The sequence below is a fragment of the Humulus lupulus genome, chromosome 7 (assembly GCF_963169125.1).
Source record: "Humulus lupulus chromosome 7, drHumLupu1.1, whole genome shotgun sequence".
In the NCBI taxonomy this organism is placed as follows: Eukaryota; Viridiplantae; Streptophyta; class Magnoliopsida; order Rosales; family Cannabaceae; genus Humulus; species Humulus lupulus.
In genome coordinates, this window is record NC_084799.1 from 138441100 (window position 1) to 138464379 (window position 23280).

General features: G+C 38.9%; 1 non-coding gene across 1 annotated transcript; it reads left to right on the plus strand.

Annotated features, from left to right (window-relative positions):
• The first annotated feature begins 10229 nt into the window (after nt 1-10229).
• On the plus strand, nt 10230-10336 carry LOC133792963 (small nucleolar RNA R71). The gene has a single exon (XR_009874423.1). It is a non-coding gene; the product is annotated as a small nucleolar RNA R71 (small nucleolar RNA).
• The last annotated feature ends 12944 nt before the right edge of the window (nt 10337-23280 follow it).

Sequence of the window (23280 nt, forward strand, 5' to 3'; positions counted from 1 at the left end):
TTGTATTTGTTTGTAATTTCTTAACAATTTTTTTTATTAAACAATTGCCTTCAGGCTCTGTTCGAGGTTTTTTCTCCTCGGGATAATTTCAATAAACATCTAACTTTTCAATCCATTTATCTTTCCTTTACTATCTCTCATGTTTATGAATCCTTATTTTTACATTCAAGATTTTAGGAATTGATTTTTAGATCGGGATAGATATTTTGAGCTCGGTTATATCCAAGTTTTGTGTGTTGATTTGTATCATACCCGTTAAGAATCAAGCCTTGAACGCAGATATATTCAGGGATTTTTAATTTATTTAAACTTAGTGTGTGCTAGGTTTATTGATAACACGAGCTTTAAAAAAATCCATTGAATAATCAATATTTCCTAGCTTCTAAATTTTGGACCATGTTACGTCCAGGATTTTAAATGATTTCAACTTATTTCGCGCTAGGTTCATTGAAAACTAAAGCTTCTTAAAAAGTTGTCGAATAATCAATTTTTCCAAGCCTCTAAGTTTTGAACCTGGTTGTATCAAGGGATTTTAATGATTTAAACTTACCAAGCAAGCTTAATTTTTCCAATCTTGGGTTATATGCCCCCCAAGTAACTAGAGTGCACAAACTTTCTTGGTTGCTTTTACAAAACTAGAACACGAACTCATACTATCTTAAATATTATTTAATAATCCACCTATTATTTAATAAAATGGCTATTATAAATAAGCCTTACATTGATGGTGGTGCTACTGATAATATTTTTTCAAATGTAGGGAGTTTCAGGTCCATGGGACTACTTTCCCATTCAGCCGAGTTATCTTTAAAGTTCATTCTCGCAAAACCTCAACAACCTGATATGGTCCCTCCCAATTCAGGCCTAAAACACCATCCTTGGGATCTTTATTTGCTAGAAATACCCTTCGGAGAACCAGGTCACCCAATCCAAATCTATGAGTCTTAACTTTAGAATTAAAATAGCAAGTGATTTTTTGTTGATAATGGGCGAGCTGTAACTACGACTCTTCTCATTTTTCGTCAATAAGATCGAGGGATACGTTATGTATTCCCTCATTCTGCTCTTGGTTGAATGTCCTTTACTTGTGAGTGGCTACCATGGCTTCGACTGGAAGGACGACCTCGCTTCCAAAAGTTAAGGAAAAAGGAGTATGTCCCGTGGAGGTTCTGTGAGAAGTTTGATATGCCCAAAGTACTTGCGGGAGCTGTTCAGGCCATAATGCTTTGGCCTCATCTAACCTCTTCTTCAGGCTTGCCTTTAGGGTTTTGTTCACAGCCTCGATCTATCCATTGGCCTGCGGATATGCTACTAAGGAGAAACTCTTAATAATGCTGTATTTTTCACAGAAGTCAGTGAAGAGATCATTGTCGAATTGTGTCCCATTGTCTGGCACGATCTTTGTAGGAAGCCCAAATCGACATATAATACTTTTCACCATGAAGTCTAGGATTCTCTTTGAAGAGATGGTTGCTAGAGGTTTGGCTTCTACCCACTTCGAGAAATAGTCGATCGCCACCACCACGTAATGACCTCCTCCCTTTCCCATAGGTAGGGACCTTATTAGGTCGATTCCCTATACTGTGAATGGCCACAGGGATGAGATCATTGTTAAGTCAACTGGTGCAGCTCGGGAAATTATGGCGAAATGTTGGCATTTGTCTCACTTCTGGACATACAATATTGAATCTTTTGTTAGGGTGGGCCAAAAATAGCCTTGCCTCAGTATTTTCAGTGCTAGGTTTTAACCCCCAGCATGATCTCCACAAAAGCCTTTATGCACTTCTTGCAAAATGGTTTCAGCTTCCTCGGGCAGAACACATCGTAGGAGAGACAATGAATGACCACGTCAGTACAATGTCCCATCCACTATCACATACCTCAGAGCTTAATATAGTATTTTTCTTACATCCTTTCTATCCTCAAGTAGCCTTCCTATTGTGAGGTATTCAATTATGGGAGTCATCCTGGTTGGTCTTGTGTCGATCATTTCGACTTCTACCATTTCTGTTACACTCGGATTCTCCAAGAATTCCACTGGCACTACATTCAATGTCTTAGCTTCTTTGGTGTTGGAAAGCCTTACCAAAGTGTCAGCATTAGAGTTCTGCTCATGAGGTATCTGTTCAACAATATTGTACTCAAATTCAGACAGCTCTCCCTTCACCTTAGCTAGGTAGGCCGCCATCTTGGTACCATGAGCTTGATATTCTACAAACACCTTATTAATCACGAGCTGAGAATCACTATAGCATTAGACGAATTTTTCCTTGAGCTCCCTTGCCACTCTCAGCCCAGCTAGTAAAGCCTCATATTCACCTTCGTTGTTGGATGCTTCGAATCCGGATCTCAGAGCTGTATGAAATTGATGCCCTTCTGGGGTGATTAAGATGAACCCTGCTCCTGATCCATTCTCGTTTGATGATCCATTCACAAAGATTTTCCATAATTCCTGCACTGGTTCCTTCAGGAGATCCTCTTAAAATTTGGTGCATTCAGCCACAAAATCAGCAAGGACCTGACTTTTGATTGAGGTCCGTGGCACGTATAGTATCTTGAACTAGCTAAGTTTGATAGCCCATTTTAATAGACGTCCCGACATTTCAGGTTTTTGCAACACCTGCCTTAACGGTTGGTCAGTCATGACGTTGATTGAATGGGACTAAAAATATGGCTGGAGCTTCCTTGAAGCCAATATCAGATAGAATGCCAGCTTCTCTATTTGTGGTATCGTGACTCATCTCCGAGAAGTCTCTTGCTTATATAATATACTGGTTATTGAGCACAGTCTTCTTCTCTTCTTCTCGGACTAACATGGCACTGGCTGCATTTTCTATCACAGACAAATAAAGAAATAGAGGTTCTCCAGACATAGGCTTAGATAACACTAGGGGCTCGGTCAGGTGCCTTTTTAGGTCAAGTAATGCCTGTTCACACTCCTCATTCCTTTCAAATTTATTGTTTCCCCTGAGAAAGTTGTAAAATGGTAGGCAATTGTAAGTAGATTTTGAAATAAAATGATTGAAAGCTGCCACCTTTCCAGTTAGGCTTTGAACTTCTTTTCGCGACCTGGGTGAGGGCATTTCTAACACCAACCTGATTTTCTCGGGATTTTCCTCCATTCCCCTCGTGTTGACTTTGAAACCAAGAAATTTTCCTGACGGTACTCCGAATGTGCACTTATGAGGATTCAGCTTCATGTCATACCTCCTTCAGATTTCAAAACATTATTTCAGATTAGATACATGGTTATCGGTAGTCTTGGATTTGACAAGCATATCATCGACATACACTTCCATATTTCTCCCAATTTGATTAGCGAACATTATGTTGACTAAGCGTTGATATGTAGCTTCAACATTGTTCAGCCCGAAGGGCAAGACTTTATAACAACATACGTTATTCGGGGTCATGAAGCTAGTATGTTCCTGGTCCACAGGATTAATTGTCATCTAGTTATATCTAGAATACGCATCCATGAAGGACATGAGCTCATGACCTGTCGTGGCATCTACCAATTGATCAATCCTTGGTAGTGGAAAGCAATCCTTGGGATAAGCTTTGTTCAGGTCGGAGAAGTCGATGCAGGTCCTCCATTTCTCATTTGACTTTGGGACCAGCACGAGATTGGCAACCCAGATCGGGTATTTTGCTTCACGAATAAACCTGCACTTTAATAGTCGAGCTACTTCTTCCTCAAGAGCTTTAGCTCAGACTGTTCCCAAGTGCCTCAATTTTTGGGATTTTGTAGGCACATTCTTGTCCCAATTTAGAGTGTGCATGATTATACTCGGGCTTATTCCCACCATGTCTTCATGTGAGCAGGTGAAAACGTCTAGATTTTCTTGTAAGAAATTGATCAGCTCCTTCTTCCTTTTATCATTTAGACTCTTCCCAATCTTTACGACTCTTGAAGCTTCATTAGGGTCAATGTTTACCTCCTCGAGCTCCTCTATAGCCTGGAGCTTTGACCTATCTTTACCTATTCGTGGTTCAATGTCATCGTGTTGGGTGTCGTTACTATCCTCTTTTTGCTAAGGTTCTTCCATCCCGCAAGTAACTTCTACTTCCTGGGACTCCTCGCCTCCGTCATTTATGAGCATAGCTTGCTGCCCGGGTTGTGATTTTCCCTTCATAAAAATGCTATAGCATTCTCTGGCAGCGAGCTCATCACCTCTGAAAGTTCATATTCCCGTAGCTAAGGGGAATTTTATTGCTAGGTGGCAGATAGTGGTTATGGCTTCAAATGCCATCAACGCAGGTTAGCCCAAAATCGCATTGAATGCGGCTGTATAGTTGATTACCACGAACTCAAGTAACTTGGAGATAGTTTGTGAGCCTTATCCCAATGTAACCACTAATTCAATCATCCCCATGGCTGCTGACCCTTCGCCAAAAAATCTGTACAGAGTCATCGAGGTTGCCTTTAATTCTAATACAGGCAAACCCATTTTTCCAAGGTGGACCTAAAAAGTAGATTCACAAAACTCCCGTTGTCTACTAGTGTCCTTCGGACCCTCCGGTTGGCAAGCAGAACGGTTATGACCAAGGGATCGTTATATGGGAATTGGACGTGGCTAGCATCTTATTCTGTAAAAGTGATTGGTGGTTTTTCCAATCGCTATTGTTTTGATAACTGCTGTTCTAGGATGAACTCCACTCCGTTATGGGATTTCAGTTCATTAATGTACCTCTTTTGGGCTCCTCTGCTCGTGCCTGCCAGATGAGGTCGTCCCAAAATGGTCGCTATATCTTCCCCTATTATCGGAGGAGGATTGTCCTGATTCGCTTGAGCTCCAGTTTGACTTACTAAAGCTTCGGAGGCTAACGAAGGGTTTGGTCCAGTGGGCTGATTAGGGACCACCCAATTTCGGGCGTATTGGGCCAAAGGTCCCGCTCTAATGAGAGTTCGACCTCATCCTTCAGCTGTCGATAGACATCAGTGTTATGACCGATATCATTATGAAATCGGCAGAACTTCGAAGGATCTCTCTTTGCTCTTTGGTTTTTCAATGGCTCTGGCTTCCTCCATGGAAGACGAGTAGAATTCGCCAGGAAGATGCGCTACCTAGTATCCGTGAGGTAGGTATAAGTGGCGTAAACAGGCTTGAATTTCTCCCTAGAATTATTTTTCTTTGTTCCACTCTGGTCGCCGTCACCATTTTCCTTCCTTTTGTTACTCCCCCGTTGGTTATTCTGTGTAACGGTTTGAGTCCTAGTTGGAATGTCCGCTACCACTATAATGGGTTGGACAGGGATCTGGTTGGCTCCTACGACAGAAGCTCTGGCCTGTTCTAGGTTAATCCATCTTTGAGCTTGTGTCAAGAACTCGTCCACACTATTAACTCCTTTTCCCTGTAATTCTTGCCGCAGGTTGCCCCTAACAAGGATTCCCGTCCTCATTGACATAAGCTTGGAGCTATCATCGGGATCCCTAGGTCGTGCAGTGACATTGGCAAATCTACTTAGATAGGCCTTCAATGTTTCGCCAGGTTGCTGCTTTACATTGGCTAATCAATCAGCCTTAACCCGAGCTGTCTGGGAAGCGCAGAATGCTTTTTTGAAGTCAGAAGAAAACTTTTTCCACGAACTTATACAGTGCCTCTTGTATTGCTTTAACCAATGCCTGGCTAGCCCAATCAAAGTAGAAGGGAATAAAATGCACCTTAGATCAAGTCCAACATTGTGGGCAATCATCATGGTATTAAACATCTCGAGGTGGTCTGACAGATCTCCATCTCCATCAAACTTTTGACAAGTATGGCATTCTGAAGCCTATTGGATATGTCGTCACCGCAATATTTGGAGCGAAAGGCTCGAGCTCATCCTCTGAGTCGCAATCGTCTTTATATTTTCTAGATAAAAGCCTCTTCATTTGATCTTCCATTAGAGGTAGCCTCTCGAGGATTTTGTCTCTGATCCCTAGGTTATCTGGGTGCTGTTCAACAGCTCCCATCCTATCGTACATGTTTGATGGGTTATTGTTCCTCCAAGCGCAAGCTTGGTATGGTGGGGCATTCCCATTATCACGTACTATGGAAGGACCTCCCTTTTGTCGAGTATAACTAACATCTTCATTCCGAGCTGGATTCCTTCTCTGCGAATTCAGACGATCATGCAAATCAGGTTTTGAATCGTACCGAGGGCTTTGTGCCGAACTCAGTTGATTTCTCAGGTCACCCTCGGACCTACCACTTCGACGACTTTTGGTCTAGTAACTCCCATTTGTGAATTTTACAGCTCGCGATTGGGGCCAAGGATCCGGGTTTTCAACACGTGTCCGTGGGATGTAGGTATTGGCAGATGGAGGAGGATTTCTCCTACTGTCTCCATAAGCTGGAATGTCCCATGTAGGATGAGGTGGCATTGGATGTCTTATAGGTGACGAGGGATGCCTTATTAGCAAGGAAATCCTTGTCCCATCAAGGCGAACTAGATTAGCTCACCATTGTTCTGCTCCATTATTTCTATCTCTCTGCGCCTAACGATCCGATCGTGACGTACGAGGGTTTGCTGGAACATTTTGTCTCTGGGAGCCTGTCCCAGCCCCTCCTCGTGGGCTGCCATGGGCATTCCTAGGTGCTTGTGAAGGAGGCACCAAACTTGGGGTTGCGGTTCTAATCGATCGACTGATATGCTGATGACCCCTATGAGGGCCACTGGGATGAGCATTCTGGCGGTCTCGCCCTGTAGGCACAAAACTTGGGGTGGTAGTTTTGACTGAATGACTTGGTTTGGATCAGTTATTCTTGTGGGACTTGTGATACCCACTTTGCCTCTTTCCGACTTAACGTCGGTTGCGAGAGGGGGTAACCGAGCCAAAACCTCCTCAATTTTCCTATTTTCCTTAGTGAGATGGCTTCTTAATTGCATAATTTCCATATCAACGATGGTTAAGTAGTGTGGGTTTGGATTTGGTGGAAATGACGCTGAACTCCCAGTGTCGCCATGATCCGCCAGTTATTTTCCCGGACGTTGCTGGACTTCATGGCCATGCTCATTCGAAGCAGTGGTATGATGGGCCTCCTGGCCATCAGGCTGTTCTATCTCATTGTCATGCATTGAGTGAGTGAGCACCATGGGGATTTTGATGAAGCACTAATTTCCCTCTCAACGAGTGCACAAAACTGTTGATGCGGTTTTTCGCCAACAGTGAATTAAGAAATAATAAGGTAGATTAGTGCTTAGTAATAAACTGTAATAAAAAATGAAAAGAATTCACAAGAACACAAAGCTTTTACGTGGTTCAGTTGTTAAAATCCACCTAGTCCACGAGTCTATATTATTGTTGTTTCTCTCTCTATTTTGGCAGAGTTTCAATATTACAGAATAATGGTCCATTTCCCTGTCCTACATTCCCAGTATTTATAAGGAAATTCCATATACAGGTTTGGGTAACTGCGTGAGTCAATCACGCATATACATATTTATTACATTTAATACATATATTTCCCCTTTATAATGGGATATGATTTTATCATAAAGTCAATGTTCTCCTAATATCTGGGACATTAAATATGAAAGCCTGATCATAAATAAACGTATAAAAGGACCCGAGTCTCTGGGGATCTGCGTGTGTGCAATATATTATAATTACCACGAGTTGATATCTCCTCCAAGCTCGTACTTCGATAGTCGTTTGAATATTATCAGCTCGCGCTTCACAACCTCCGCATCCCTAGCTCGTATGAACATTGTGCAAGTCGAGCTACCTACGTGGATAATAAATAGATATCTTGGTTCTTTTTCCATATATTTATTTGCCAGATGTACCCGAACTAAGTGAATGAACTCATGCTAAAATTAGGGTACAACAGTTACAAACTCATAAAATACACCCAAATACAAGTAGTTCATATTCAGAATTTTAACAAGAACAATTAATGATACTAAGAGTAGAGAGAGAGGGAGGAAAACCAATGGGAGGATGTCTCCAAGTTGTCTTTTTCTCCAAGTAGAGAGGCAAGCCATGAGAAATAAAAACACTACAAAACACCCTAAACCACTCTATGGACTGGTCACACACTTGGGCATAGCACCAGTAAACATGTTGTTACTGCTGCATAAAATGCATCATTTCCATCATATTGTTGTGGTGAGGGTCAACCACTGGAGCAGCACCAGAGGAGGCATTAGCAGGCATAGCCAGGGCCTCATTCTCAACTAGTGACAACAGGTGGGTCATGTCAACATTTGGGGCAACAAAAGAACTTTCCCCACGCTTCTATGAATCAGAATTCTGCAACACTCGAGCTATGTCATATTGGGTGATGTGACCTAGGATATACTTCTCATGGCTCGCTCAGACATTAGGCGACCTGCCTGACGGCATTGTTGTGTGATCAGTGAGGGAAAGGACTGCCATACCTTCTTACTGGCACACTCTCGTATTGCTTGGGCAATGATTCTGCCCACATTGATGGTATGCCCTCCGATAGCAGGAACATTCGATCCATATTGACTGTGGAAGTATGCATGGTGGGAATGAAACTATTGCGGACATAGTAGAACCATACTTTGATTATAGAGAATGAATCAGAGAAGCTTTTTCAGATGTTTGGAGTTGGCTTTCATCTGAGGATTAGAGAAAAAAACCATTGCCCCACTTCAAACATTTTGGAATGAGCTTTCCTACCATGCTGCTATTTCTTCTTTCTATGTGGCTCTTGCATGTGAGACTGTGCCTTTTTTGCACTTTTCCATGGCTCATTGTCTTTATTAAATTTTTCAGGAGGTAGCTTGATCTTCAAACTCTTGTTATACTTTATGGGTATCTCTTCCTCCATATTAGAGTTCATGACATGAATGACCAAACACTCCCCCATCTCATTTGAGGAACGTATAGGATTGAATACCGTGAAAGTTACTTGCTCATCTTGAGCTCGCATTGTGAGCTCCCATTTTTCCACGTCGATCAAAGTTCTACCTGTAGCAAGAAATGGCCTTCCCAAAATAATAGGCACCTCTATATCCGCCTCATAGTCTAGAACAATAACTCAACAGAGAAAATGAATTTGTCAACTCTTACCAAACATCTTAAATTTTCCCATCAGGATGAGCGAGGGGTCTGTCAACTAGTTGAAGAGTAACTGTTGTAGGTCTAACCTCTCCAAACCCTAACCACTTGAAAACAGACATTGGCATCAAGTTTATGCTAGCACCCAAATGACACAAAGCCATTCCATAATAAGAGTCTCTAATAGTACATGGAATGGTGAAACTTCTTGGATCTTTCATTTTAGGAAGCAACTTGTTATGCAAGAATGAGCTACACTCCTTGATTAGAGCTACAGTTTCAAACTTCCCCAACCTTCTCTTCTTTGTAAGAATATCTTTCAAATTTTTTGCATAGTTGGGCATTCGTTCAAGGGCTTCCATAAGTGGGATGTTAATATGTAGCTGCTTCAAAACATCTAGAAATTTCTTGAATTGAGCATCTTGTATTTGCTTCTCAAACTGTTGGGGAAATGGAGGTGGCTGCTTTGAAATTTAGTTGTTTGGGCGACTATGCCGCGGCATTCCTGCAACATTCTTAGCAGAGGCAGATTTTTGTACACTAGGAATTTCAGCATCTTTTTTAATTTCCTCATTTACTTGGATTATAGAGGGCTCACTCTCATCCCCAAAATCTTTCTTGGATACTTGTAACTCCTTACCACTTCTCAAATTGATTGCTTTGCACTCCTCTTTACGTTCTCATCTTGGATTTATAGTCTCACTTGGAAATGAACCTTGGCGTCGGCTTCCATCTCATTAGCAAGTTGTCCAACTTGAATCTCCAAGTTTCTCATAGATTTTGCTTGACTTTGGATCATTGCATCCATTTTTTCCATATAATCCTTTGACATATTCTACAAGAGACTAGGTGGAGATGCATGTGGCATAGGGATTTGTTGTTGAGAAAAACCAGGTGGATAAGTAGGCCTAGGAGGCATAGATGAAGTGTTAGCACCAGCCCCTTGATTGCTCCATGAGAAATTAGGGTGTTGTCGCCATGTTTGATTATAAGAATTCAAATTAAGACAATTTCTATTCTAATTTCCCATGTAACACAAAAATGTGGGATTAGAGGGACAGTTGTCAAAGTTGTGACCATCACCACAATACACACAAAAAACTTCTACAAGCTGACCCCTTTGTTGACCCATTTTTTGACTCATACCCACACTCATATTCTTAAGAATATTCGACATATACACACAAAGGTCTCCATTTGGATGCAATGAGGGATGCCATGATGATGGCATTTTCTTAGTAACTCTTTGAACTGCTCCCATGCTTCATATAAAGACTCTTCATCTAGTAGTTGGAAAGAAGTGATCTCATTTCACAGCATGGCATTCTTGGTGGGTGGGAAGTATTTCATTAAGAATCGCTCGGCTAATTCTTCACAAGTAGTCACTGAATTTGATGGGAGGGAGTTCAACCAAGCCCTTGCTCTATCTCTCTAAGAGTATGGAAACAACTTCAGTCTCAAGGCCTTTTCTATAACTTCGGACAGCTTGAAAGAATCACTCACTTCAATGAATAGACGAAGATAAAGGTGAGGATCTTTGGTAGGCCTCCCACGAAACTATCCCATAGTTTGAAGCATTTGAAACATGACTGGTTTTGATTCAAACTGTGCTGCTTCTATTTCTGGTCTCACAATGCCCAGATTGAGCTCGTTGAAGAGGGGGAGAGCGTACTTCCTAATAGCATGATATCTGTCATTAGCCACAATAACTGCATTCTTCCCATTATTGGCAGCTACTCCCCCTTGAACTACTCTTTCTTGAGCAGCTCCTGCTTGATTTGCTGCCCTTTGAACTGCTTCATGTTAAGCTTTTTGCTCAACATCTATCACTACCACTTCCCTGTTGGATTTTTGTACTTTTCTCCTTCTTTTGAATTTACACTCAATTTATGGATCAAGGGGTAGTAGTTTAGGGTCTTGACTCTCGTTCATACATTGTTTGAAACTAAATTTGCATGAGAATCTCCCAAATTAGCACCCAAAAAAAAAACCAAATTGCAAGATAATTAGTTTTGCAATAATTGACTTTTAAAAGTCTTCGGCAACGCCGCCAAAAACTTGTTGTGTATGTTATCCCTCAAAATTCAAGAGACAATGTGGAAAATGAGGAAGAGGCACGTGGCATTACAAGTCATGGTAAAATGGAAAAGTATTGAAAAAGGACCGATGAACGAAAATGGATAGGTCCAGAACCTATAGGGAAGTTGACTATGCCTAAACCTCCTAGGGGTGGTTAGCCTAGCCCTAGCCCCCTAGGGGTGGGTGGCCTAAACTCCCAAATAAACATAAAGTTCACGCTTGTTCAAGCTGAAATCAACAAGCCTAGCACCCAGAAGCTCATTCGGCTTAGCATCCAAGAGATCAGCAGGCCTAGCACCCAAGCTCTAAAGGGTCATCAAGCCAAGCACCTAAGTCTCATAGATCAAGCAAGACTTAGTGTTTTCCAGAAGGTTTAAATCGTGCATCGTCAGCCACAATCCAGAGAAACAACGAGAAGACCCACGATCTCATTATCATGGGGAGGTGGACAGGTATCTCCACTCATAATGATCGTGTACCAAACAACGATCCCCAGTCCTGTTGTTCATGTAACAACCCCTAAGTACTATAAATAAAGGACCCAGAGCTTCATTTAAAAGAATTTATCTTTGGATTGATTTGGAGACAGATATTTTATGGGGAGAAACTTTGGGAAAATTGGTGACGAGTGAACTCTTCAGTTCATCTGTGTAATTTTCTATTGAATGATTCAATACTAAAGACTAAGTGGATTAGGTTATTACTGTTTATCAGAACAAGGCTAAACCACTATAAATTTTTGTGTGTTTGTTTAGCTATTTCTACTTTGTCGTATATTATATTTATTTTCTTCAAAAGGCATCGTATACTGTACATACGACTGTTGCCCAATTTCACAGGTCAACATTTTGGTGCTTTCATTGAGAGTACGAAATCAAGAAACACACTTTCATCAATTTTATGATGCCTCCAAAATCCAGCCAGACGAAGAAGATGGCTCCCAGGGATTCCACCACTCAGGATGCCTTTGATCCCGTTAACGAACCTCTAGTGGAGGTTAGAGATCAATCTGATGCGGAGGATCCCCACGATGCTCACCTGAAGGAGATGGCGCAATTTTTGGCGAGGCAAGAAGCCTTTGATGTAGAAATTGCCCTCCAGAGGGTGACTATGGAACAAAAATGGCAGGAGATAGATGGGCAGATTTAAAGGATGATCCAGAGGGAGAAGAAAACTGACCGGAGGCACTAGGAAGCTATTGTGGCACCAGAGGCAGCTACCCAGTTAGCCCGAGCTAATGCTGAAGCGGCTGCTCAGACGATGAGGGAGGCTCAGGCCAAAGCAATAGGGATGCAAGACAGCAGTAACAGGGAGTCCCAAGGGAGGAGTCGAACCCTAAGGATCCTCTCAGAGCCAGTTTCCCAAAGACAGTATGAAGAGGTGCAGTCCAAGACTTCCTCCTCCATGACTAAGAAGAATAATACTTCCTCTCAGAATAAGAGTGTTACCAACCCAAAGGCCCCCTCCTAGGGGGACAGACGAAATGGTACAGGAGAGGAAGGTCAGACATCTAAGAGGAGTGACAAGAATGGAAATGATCGCTCAACATCTCAGAGTCAAGTAGGAGGAGAGACTCGGGAGCCAGATCGCACTGGCAAGAGAAAGGTGGACCTACCACCCTTACACCCTCAGTCTCGCAAGGGAAAGGAACCAATGACCAACACCAATACCGTGTTCGATAGGCTCAGGAAAGATGCACAACCTCAGGATCTGAGGGACATCATCAACAGGAGGACCAGTGCTCAAGAGGGGGTGCTAGGGACGTCTACCTCAACTGGAGCAATGTTCTCACCAGCAGTGTAGGCTTAGATAGATGCACTCACCACGGCTGTTCAGGGCCTAACAAAGAAACCTTTCGATATCAAGCTGGCTCATAGAAGTGGCAGTCCCTTCAGTGCCAAGATCCAAGCTACTCAACCACCGCCAAAGTACAAGGTCCCGAAACTTGCAACATACATTTGGAAGGAGGACCCAGTATGACACATTGGAAAGTTCGAGGATCAGATGGAGTTACTCGGTGTGGAGCATGATTATAGGTGCAGGGTATTCCTGAACACTCTCTCTGACTCAGCTCAGGAATGGTATTGGAAATTCACACTTGGATCCATCACTTCCTGGGAGCAGTTCAGGAAAGAATTTTGCAAGGACTTCACTGCCAGATGGATTCAACCAATTAATTCCAATCAGCTAGCTGACATCAAGCAAGGGAAGGATGAATCCCTAAAGGACTACATACAAAGATTCATGAGAGAAGCAAACTGAGCATCCATAGAAGGAGATGAAGGGAAGTTTGTTGCCATCTCGACAGGAATTATTTATCGTAGTCCCTTTTGGGATAGCATTCACAGGAACCCCATCAACACCTTGCAGGAGTTCCTAGACTGAGCAAAAAAATACATCAAGCTAGATGACGCTATCATAAAGGAAGAAAAAGGCATAAACCAGTCAACCACTATCAATTTAGGCAAGAACGACGCAAACCCTCAGGACAACAATGGGGGCAATGGTAAGAAGAGGAGTACCTCAGAGGCCGAGCAAAGTGGAGAAAAGAAGGGTAAGTCAGCACCAATGGACAAATAGCCTAAGCATCAGCCCTACTAGCCTAGGGTCACCAACTATATTTTCTTGACTGCAACAATGTGACAGTCAGTATCCCGTGATTCGTAAGGGGAAAGACCGGGTAAAAAGTTGTGCAATCCCACACCGCCTTGGGAAGGTCAAGTGTGATTATTCTAAGACTGTGTAGGTATGGGACTACATAGTTGAAGAGGGCTTAAATCGATTGATGGGTACTACCTATGCCAACAAGATGCATCTCCTTTTCGGTAGCCCATCACTTGAGAACTCCAAAGTTAAGCGTGCTTGACCTGGAGTAATCTCGAGATGGGTGACCTCCTGGGAAGTTTTCCCAGGAAGCGTGCGAGTGAAGACAAAGCACGCTGGAAAGACTCGTGTTGGTTTGTAGGGCCAGTTGTCATTCCAGGAAGCAGCCATAGTGACGTGGGGCATTACAAACAAGGGCTGAGATTTATTTGGCAACATACCAGGAGGTACCATACCAAAAGGCACCACCCTTGTGCTCAGAAGGAAAGAGGGACAAGAACAAGTTTTATTGTTTCCATGATGATTATGGGCATGACACAAATGAGTGGAAACAATTGAAGGATGAGATAGAATTTCTCCTCCGATCAGGAAAACACCCAAGGTACCGAGTCAAGACCAAAACCCCGAGTAGGAATCCAAAGTTCTGAAGGTAGAGGTGTCCACCACTGGAGCAGGCGGCCGTGGACTTCACATTGGACACCATATGTGGAGGACGCCACATGGCAAGCCACAGTAGCAACACTCGTGAGCGATATGCAAGGACCCTAAGACATGTGGTAGGGGATTCTTCCTAGTGTATGGCAGTCTAGGAGCGGTCTCCAAAAAATCTAAAGTATGAAAGTGAAACTCTCACTTTTATAGAGGATGATGCCTGGCACGTGAGGTACCCCCACAGTGTAGCATCTCAGAATTTTACTTAGCTAGATAATAGTAGTAGTAGTAGTAGTAGTAGTAGTAGTAGTAGTAGTAGTAGCTTGTAGTATTTTAGTTTTCGTGATTATTGGTTCAAGCTGGGATTCAGTTGGAAACTCATAGAAACAGTTATGGATTTTATAAGTTTAACCTATAGTTTAGAAATATTAATTTTAACATAAGGTTTGATTATTGGTGCATGTTTATTAAGGATTTAAGGATTTTAGATGAATAAATTAATAAAAGATAGATCTAGAAGCTCTAAAACATTCCAGCAGTTGTTAGGATCACATTTTACTCAGTCAAAGTTATTTTAATAAACTTCTTGTGTGCTGAAAATTTGCAAAAACGTGTTTAAAATATCAGCATATGTCAATATATCGCAGCTATAGGGGTCGATATGTCGCCTAAGGTCGATTTAGCACGAATGGAACCACAAAGGCTTGGGACATAGGGGTAGGCGATATATCGCCTATAGGGGGCGATATATAGGCGATGTATCGGCCCTTTATGATATTTTTGAAACTTCGTGGAACCGAATTAGAAATTGCCCTTAACAACTTAGATTTTCTCCTAAACGTTTTTGACCGAGTTCTGGGCAACAGTTGAATCGAAAATTCAAATTTATTCATTTATTTATTCTTTTTAAAAGGGGTTTGTTTCACTCCTTGAACTCTATAAATAGGACCTAGTACTCAGCCATTTCATTCATCATTCAAGCATTCTTCAGAGCCTCCAAGCAGCTAAGTTTATTCTAGAGAGATAACACTAGGGTTTTGGGATTAAAAGCTTTTCAATCTAAGCTTCTCTAAACACGTGGGAAGTAAGATAAAGTAATATTTTGGTATTGAGGTGTAGATCAAAGTTCTAGTCTATCCAAGGTATTCTTATCCTCAGGTTTTATTCATTATAGTTCTTTTGTTTTCTTTCAGATCCTAACTAGTTATTATGGATTTTGGTTGGGTGTTTGAGTTTCTTGACACTTAAGGTTTTCGGTAAGTTTCTATCTTGATGGTTTAGATCTCCTTTTCATCTGCATTTTCTTTAGAAACTTATGATTCTTATTGTTGGTTTTAGGAGTTTTCCAATCCCGTTCTTGCCTCCAATATCCCAGTTTTTGGTAAGGAAAATAGGCTAGATTGTATGTGTTATGATAGGTTTATATAATATGTTATGTTATGTTGATATGTTATATATGTATATGAATATGTGTTATGTTATAGTCTCTTGGGTATTATAGTTGCTTAGATAGCAAATCAAATCCCAAGATTTTTATCATTATCGTAGATTAGAGTTATGATTTACCCTACCTCGGTTAGTTGACAGAGGACCTAGATGGGTTATCATATACTATTTTATGATCTAACCTACCTCGATTAGTAGACTAAGTACCTAGATTGTTTTATTGCATACTACGGTAATGAGTTAATGACCATTAATATTGTAGTCCTATGTTTATATTAGATACGTTTTTATGTCATATGTTTTTATACTATATATTTTATTTTAGTCTTATGATTTATGATGTGTTTTTTGTAGATTTTCCTTGCTGGGAATTAGGCTCATTCCTTTTATTTTAGATGGTGCAGGAAAATAAGCTTGGAAGGCGGGATAGATTCATTGCAGCTTTGGCATGTGTATTGGGGATGGACTGCTGGAAGATCGAGGATGAAGTTCATATTTTGAGTCTTTTTAACTTATGTATTTGTTTTCCGCATTTAGTATTTGAACAATAATTAAAGGTTTATGTTTTCTTTATGTTTTTATGTAATAACAATGGGATCCCATATTTTGGATTTTTATAATAAAGTTCTAGTATTTTATGCATGTCTTCCAAATAGTAGCTATGTCTTAGTAATAATTTTTAATTGTCCGAGGTCTTAGAATTAGTCGGGGCATTACACACAGTTACCCTCTGGTCCTTACCATTCAAATCGCCAATGCCCAAGTGAAGAGATGCTTGGTGGATACGGGAAGCTCAGTAGATATCATCTACAAATCATCCCTCGAGAAGATGAAGCTCATGGTCAAGGACCTGACACCTTGTTCCCAAGTGATATATGGGTTCATAGGAGAATGGCTAGCACCAGCAGGAACTATCAAACTACCGGTCACGGTGGGGGATGACCATAGGCACAAGACTATGATGACAGAGTTCTTGGTGGTAGATTGCTCATCGGCTTAGAACATTGTGCTCGGGAGACCCCTCCTGATGGCATTACACGTAGCAGTTTCTATCTAACATCTGTCTTTGAAGTTTCCCACAAGTGTAGGGCAAGGATATTGTTATTAAATGATCAAAGTAAAGGTACGCAGCAGAATATATGGACCCATTTTAATAATTATTAATACTAGCCAGGATCGTACACATATATAAATATTAAATCACATACAAATAGATCAGGTATTACCCCTTATAGTCTATCAAGTGTCCTTGAGTCTTTTTGTATAAATCTATGATCTTCCTACCTAGTGTTCTGAGATCTCACACCCTGATCTTCCAGACCAATCCTTAAACACACAAAGACGTGTGTGGGCACGTAGGATTCAAAATGTTGATTTATGTGACTCCCTAGATGTATTCAACACATTAGATCTAGAGAGTTTTGACAGAGAGAATATTTAGAATAGTTTTTCAGGTTTAGAGAAAACTATTGCTTTAGAGAGAGAGTTTGATAATTAAGCATTCTTTTGAATATCACGCATATCATATTTGTATAAAGATATTTAATCTAATTAAATGATCTTTATTTAAGTAAAACATAATTCAAATTAAAACTGATTAGATATTTTCATTTACTTATCTATTTAAATCATATTGTAAAGGAATTATTAAATATGTGAATAAACAAAATTATTTGAAATTCAAAATTCCAATCCCAGAGATAAAAATCCATGATGCTAGGCGCCACACACTGTACTGTACAGTGTGTGTCGCCCAACCCTATTAGGGCTGCCCTAATTTTCTCATTTGTTTATTTAATCAACTTTTAAGACAAGATATTTATCCCAACATAAATATCAGTTAATTCAAAATTAATTTTATCTTAAAATATCAGTTTTAAAATAAATAAACAAATAAATATCATATTATAGATAAGATATCATATAACAAGATATTATACTATTCCAACAAGATTAATATTAATTTCAACCTATAGTTTTTCAAAATAAAAAGTATATAGTTAAATAATTAATTAATTCACAATCAATCAATTACCCATAATTACCAAATAATTATTTCCTTGCCCTGGAAAATTATTTCATTTGTAATTTAGTCATTTCTCTTTACAAATCTTTCTTTTTACATCCACACCCATGACAGTGTAGGACAGTGGTGATCCGGGGACCAAGGACCTATAATACGAAGTTCCAATAAATCAATTTATTGATTAAACTCTTTAATATAATAATCTTATTTATCAATTCCATGATTACTCCACTATAAATATGAAATTTCACTCTAAGTATTTATATAATTATATTTACAGATTTTTCTCTAGTAGTCCATTAATGTAATCAATATATGTAGTCCTATCCTCCATTATTGGTTCGTTAATTAGAGCTGGTTAAAATTACTGTTTTTCCCTTCTAATTACCTCTAGATCCTTAAGTACCGTTAATTCTCTATCGAATAATTAATCTATAAACTAATTATAGATTTGACCTCAATAACTATTCAGTTCCAGAATCAACCCTTAAGGGAACCAATCACTACTACAAAAATGGATTTTAGGACTAGCATTGCGAGTCCTAAAAAAGTTTTTAGGACTCACGGGATGTGAAACCTCTATTTGAGAGCCTTAAAAACTGAGGTTTTTAGGACTCGCTGAGTGCCTTTAATTAAGTGTTTAGGACTTGCATGGCGAGTCCTAAAAAGTCTGGTTGAGTGCCTTTAATTAAGTTTTTAGGACTCGCAACGCAAGTCCTAAAAAATCTGGTTGAGTACTTTTAATTAATTTTTTAGGACTCGCTTCACATGCCCTTAAAAGTAATTTTTTTTAAAAAAAATGCAGCTACAATTTTCATTTTGATTTAGAAAAAATATATATCCCTTTGAGTGTCCAAAATGTATTATATATGTTAGATTTCTAAAATGTCAAAAGAAAATACAACAAAATATTTTTTTATTAATTACTCAAAAATATAATTTCAGTATTTAGTCTACTCAGCTTACAAAATCATATTACATGATAGTTTATACTACAATCAAATTTTATCATCACCAAATATTAAACAAGAAATGTATCCAATGTTAGTGAAATATATTTTTTATTCTAAAAACTTCAACTGTCAATATTGTCTAGTATTGCGCCAAAGAAATGCATCTCAATTTAGACCTGCACATTCTAATACAATTCTTTAATTATAAATATATTATAATTCAAACTTATAAATAAGTAGACACACACAACAATTATAAATATATATATAATAAATGCGAGAATTAAACTATCATTATCATTATAAGTATTCATATAGTCAAGGAGCAAACAATTTCTTGTTAGATAGTACTATTTCATAAAATGTTATTCATCCAATACATAAAGGTATTTCAAAACAGTAGCAAACTACACCAAAATCAGCAACAAAATAGACCACAAATCTACCATATTAATCCATTCAACTTAGTTAACAAAATACACCAAAAATCTGTCGCAAAATACACCAAAAAAACCAGTTGCACAATACAGAAAATATACCATTAAAATAATAGCAAAATATACCATTAAAACTCTGGATCACAAGATCATGCTCCAATCTGTGACAGACCTCAGTTAGTCTCCATTGCACAATAGCAAACTAAATTTGTAACAAAATTTTAATAATTATACTGTTTAATTTTGTTATAACTTTGTAATATAATTCGGCATTTACTAAGTTTGGGAGCTCAACTTCCCCTAATTTTCTCTTTGTATTTTTAATTTGTAAACAAAATAGATATTAACATAAAATTTTATGAAAATTTGTTAAAACAAAGTCTCATTTTTTTAATGCAATTAGTCCCTTAAGAAAAACTTTTAGCTCCATCAATTATTATTAATTAGCATGTATATCTTCTGAAAAAAGAATTGAAAAAGAATTTGTTAATTTGCCAAAACTTCATGATAGCATTGATTTTATTATTATTAAGAAATGATAGAGTTGTATTATAATGTATCTCTTTTTTCTCATATATTTGACTCATGTCAAAGCCACAAATCCCATCTATCTTTCTCTATTTTGACAATATGATAATACAATTTTTACTTTCTATTGATCCAACTTTATGGATGTCAATAATACACCTAGCCGACAATAAAAATAAAATAAAATAATAACTTAACAAAAAAAAAACAATGCACAGATCATCATCATTATTTGGCTTTTAACAATCAAATCAAAGTGAAAGTGCATAATTAAGCTACGCAAATTGCATTCAAATCAAATAGTTTTGACTAAATTAAGCATCTAATTAAGCATCTTTTAAGAGACTCTTTTAATCATAATCCACCTCTTAATCTCTAATTTCGTTAAAACTTTAATGCCGGCTTACTATTTATTATGATGTTATGGTTCAAGTGGGAAGGGGCTTAAGTGATAAGACATTAGTACTACTTAATTACTTGATTAATTAAGAAAGAAACATCACTAATTTGAATCCTATCTTGGATGCATAGTGGGTTTCAACTAAACATAATTTTTTTAGCCTATTCTAGTAATTAAAAATTTATCTCAGATCTAAGTATGTATTTAAAATTCTATAATCAACTTAATTATTAATTAGACCGCCAAATGTTAAATATCTGGATCACAAATTTATCATTATGGCAGTCATCTTTTTCATATTTCCACACCAAACTAAGTACAAAAAAATCTATAGAAAATCAAACAACATATCCCCTAATTTACTAGCTTAGCCATCTGTCACAATCAACACCAACATGTCAAACAAATCAAACAACACACAGATTTTCATCCATATATCATCGCAACACACAAAATTCTCATAACCTACTTCACTAAGACATGCAAGTTCTCAATCTTCCGTTATCACCGCAGCACACAGAATTCCCAGAACCTACTTCACTACGGATGAATATCTAAGATATTCAAACTCCACTAAAGTGAAATACTAAAGCAATTAGAGAATAAACACATACACATTCCTTCATTTGATCAAAGGGAAACATAATTACCAAATCAATTACTAGTTCTATTGTTAAGAGACAAACTCAGAATAAGACATTATCCACTCTAAGTTTAAAAATAGATATCAAGAGCTACGTTAGATTTAAATAAATATTTTGATATAATGCCATGTAACTCATAAATCATGGATGATGAAGTAGACTAAGGGTCAATTTTTATAGAAATGGTTTCAAAAATCCTTAATGGAAAAATTTGTCTAATAGAAAGCAACACCTCATTTATAGACCATTAACACACCAAAATCCAGTCACAAAATACAACAATCCAATAAAATAAGTGATTTATTTCATGGTGGAAACTTGGCAATTATCTGTTTTACTTCAATAAAATGAGAGAGCTATCAAGAAAGAGCTAGGGAATTTACAGATGAATAAAAAAATAAGACAGCTATCAAGAAAATGTAAGACCATAACATCACCAAACTAAATTTCAACACCACAGAAAAAAATACCTGCTACCGCCGTGAAGTTGAGAACCCCACCAGCCAGCCCCGCTCCTAGCCACTGTTCCTGCCGAGCCCCTCCCAGCACCGTCGACCTAGACCCAGCCCAGCCGTCGTCCCTACCGAGCCCCTCCCAGCGTCGTCGACCACCAGCCAACCCAGCCCAGTCGTCATCCCTGCCGAGCCCCTCCCTACCCGATCCCCTCCTTGCACTGTCGACCCAGACCCAGACCCAGCCCAGCCCAACCCGAACCCCTCCCTGCGCCATCGACCACTAGCCAACCCAGCCCAGTTGTCGTCCCTGCCGAGCCCCTCCCTGCCCGAGCCCCTCCCTGTATTGTCGACCCAGACCCAGCCCAGCCCAACCCAAACCCCGCCTTGCGTCGTTGACCACCAGCCAACCCAGCCCAGTCATCGTCCCTGCCGAGCCCCTCCCTGCACCGTCGACCCAAGCCCCCTAGCCACCCTGTCGAGCCCCTCACTTCTCTTCTTCTTTTTTTTTTAGGTTAGATCTGAAAAAATAAACCCTAAACTCTACTTATTTCTAACTATTAATTAAGTGTGCATATGATAACAAATATTTCTATAGTCATTTATTTACCAATGAGATGTGTTGTTGCAATGGTAAACCCTTAACTTAAAGAATGGGGGTTTGAAACTTGGCAACACCATATATATTGTTTTTTTTAAAAAAAACAAAATAAAACTTTTAGGACACGCATAAGTTTTTAGGACTCGTGGAGAGGTGTTTATTAAAAAAATAAAATAAATCTTTTAGGACACGCATCAATTTTTAGGACTCGCAACGCGAGTCCTAAAAAGTCCAAGAGGTGTTTATTAAAAAAACAAAATAAATCTTTTAGGACACGCATAAATTTTTAGGACTCGCAACGCGAGTCCTGAAAAGTCCAAGATGTGTATATTATAAAAAAATCAAAATTTTAGGACACGCATGAGTTTTTAGGACTCGTGTTGCGAGTCCTAAAAAGTCCAGGAGCTTTTTTTAGGACTCGCATCTAGGTGAGTGCCCTGAAAAAGTGTACTAAAAGGGTGTTTTTGTAGTAGTGAATATTTGATCCATTAGGAAAGCATGGATTCCATTATTGTAATTCATGTTTGCAGCCGTCCATGATATTGAATCTCCAAAACAAAAGTAATTAGCCTCATTATTCTAAGAGACCGTAGCGAGTTCATCAAAAGATCCAATAAACATAAATAGGAGTTCATGAATACTCAGGATTTAGACTGATATACAAATGATCATTTATTATGACAAGAATTAATTCTTTACGTCAAACGACAAGTTTATAAAGATAATTAATTTCATCGGTCTTGTCATATATAATCTCTATTATATACAACACATTTACTAAGATGTCTATCCACAATAGTAATCTGAATCTAGATTACTTGCATCTCGTATGCTTAGAAAACTGTACTAGTAACCATTCATTAAAGATTCATTACATTAACATGTTACTGCTATTTTATTCATTGTATATGATCTTAATTCTCTCGCACTAATACAAGATCATATTCTCGTGAATGAATAGGGAATTTTCTTGATATTATTATATAATTAATTCAAACAATAATTATAATATGTAAATATAATAAAATTGTACTTTTATTTAAGACCAATAATTATAATCTCCCACTTTCCCTCAAAGCAAGTGACACATCTCCCTTAATCCCATATTGAGCATGTTACCCATTAACGACTTTGTAGGAAGTGATTTGGTTAATGGGTCAATCATATTCTGTTCCGATGCTATCTTCATAACAGTCACATCACCTCGCTGTACAATCTTTCTTACCAGATGGTATTTCCTTTCTATATGCTTCCCTCTCTTGTGGCTTCTAGGTTCTTTGGAATTAACTACTGCTCCACTGTTGTGATGGTACATGATTAGTTACTTATCCATATCTGGAACAACTTCCAGATCAGTGTAGAACTTCCTCAACCAAGCCCCCTCCTTAGCTGCTTCACAAGACATTATGTATTCGACTTCCATGGTTGAATCAGCTATGTAGG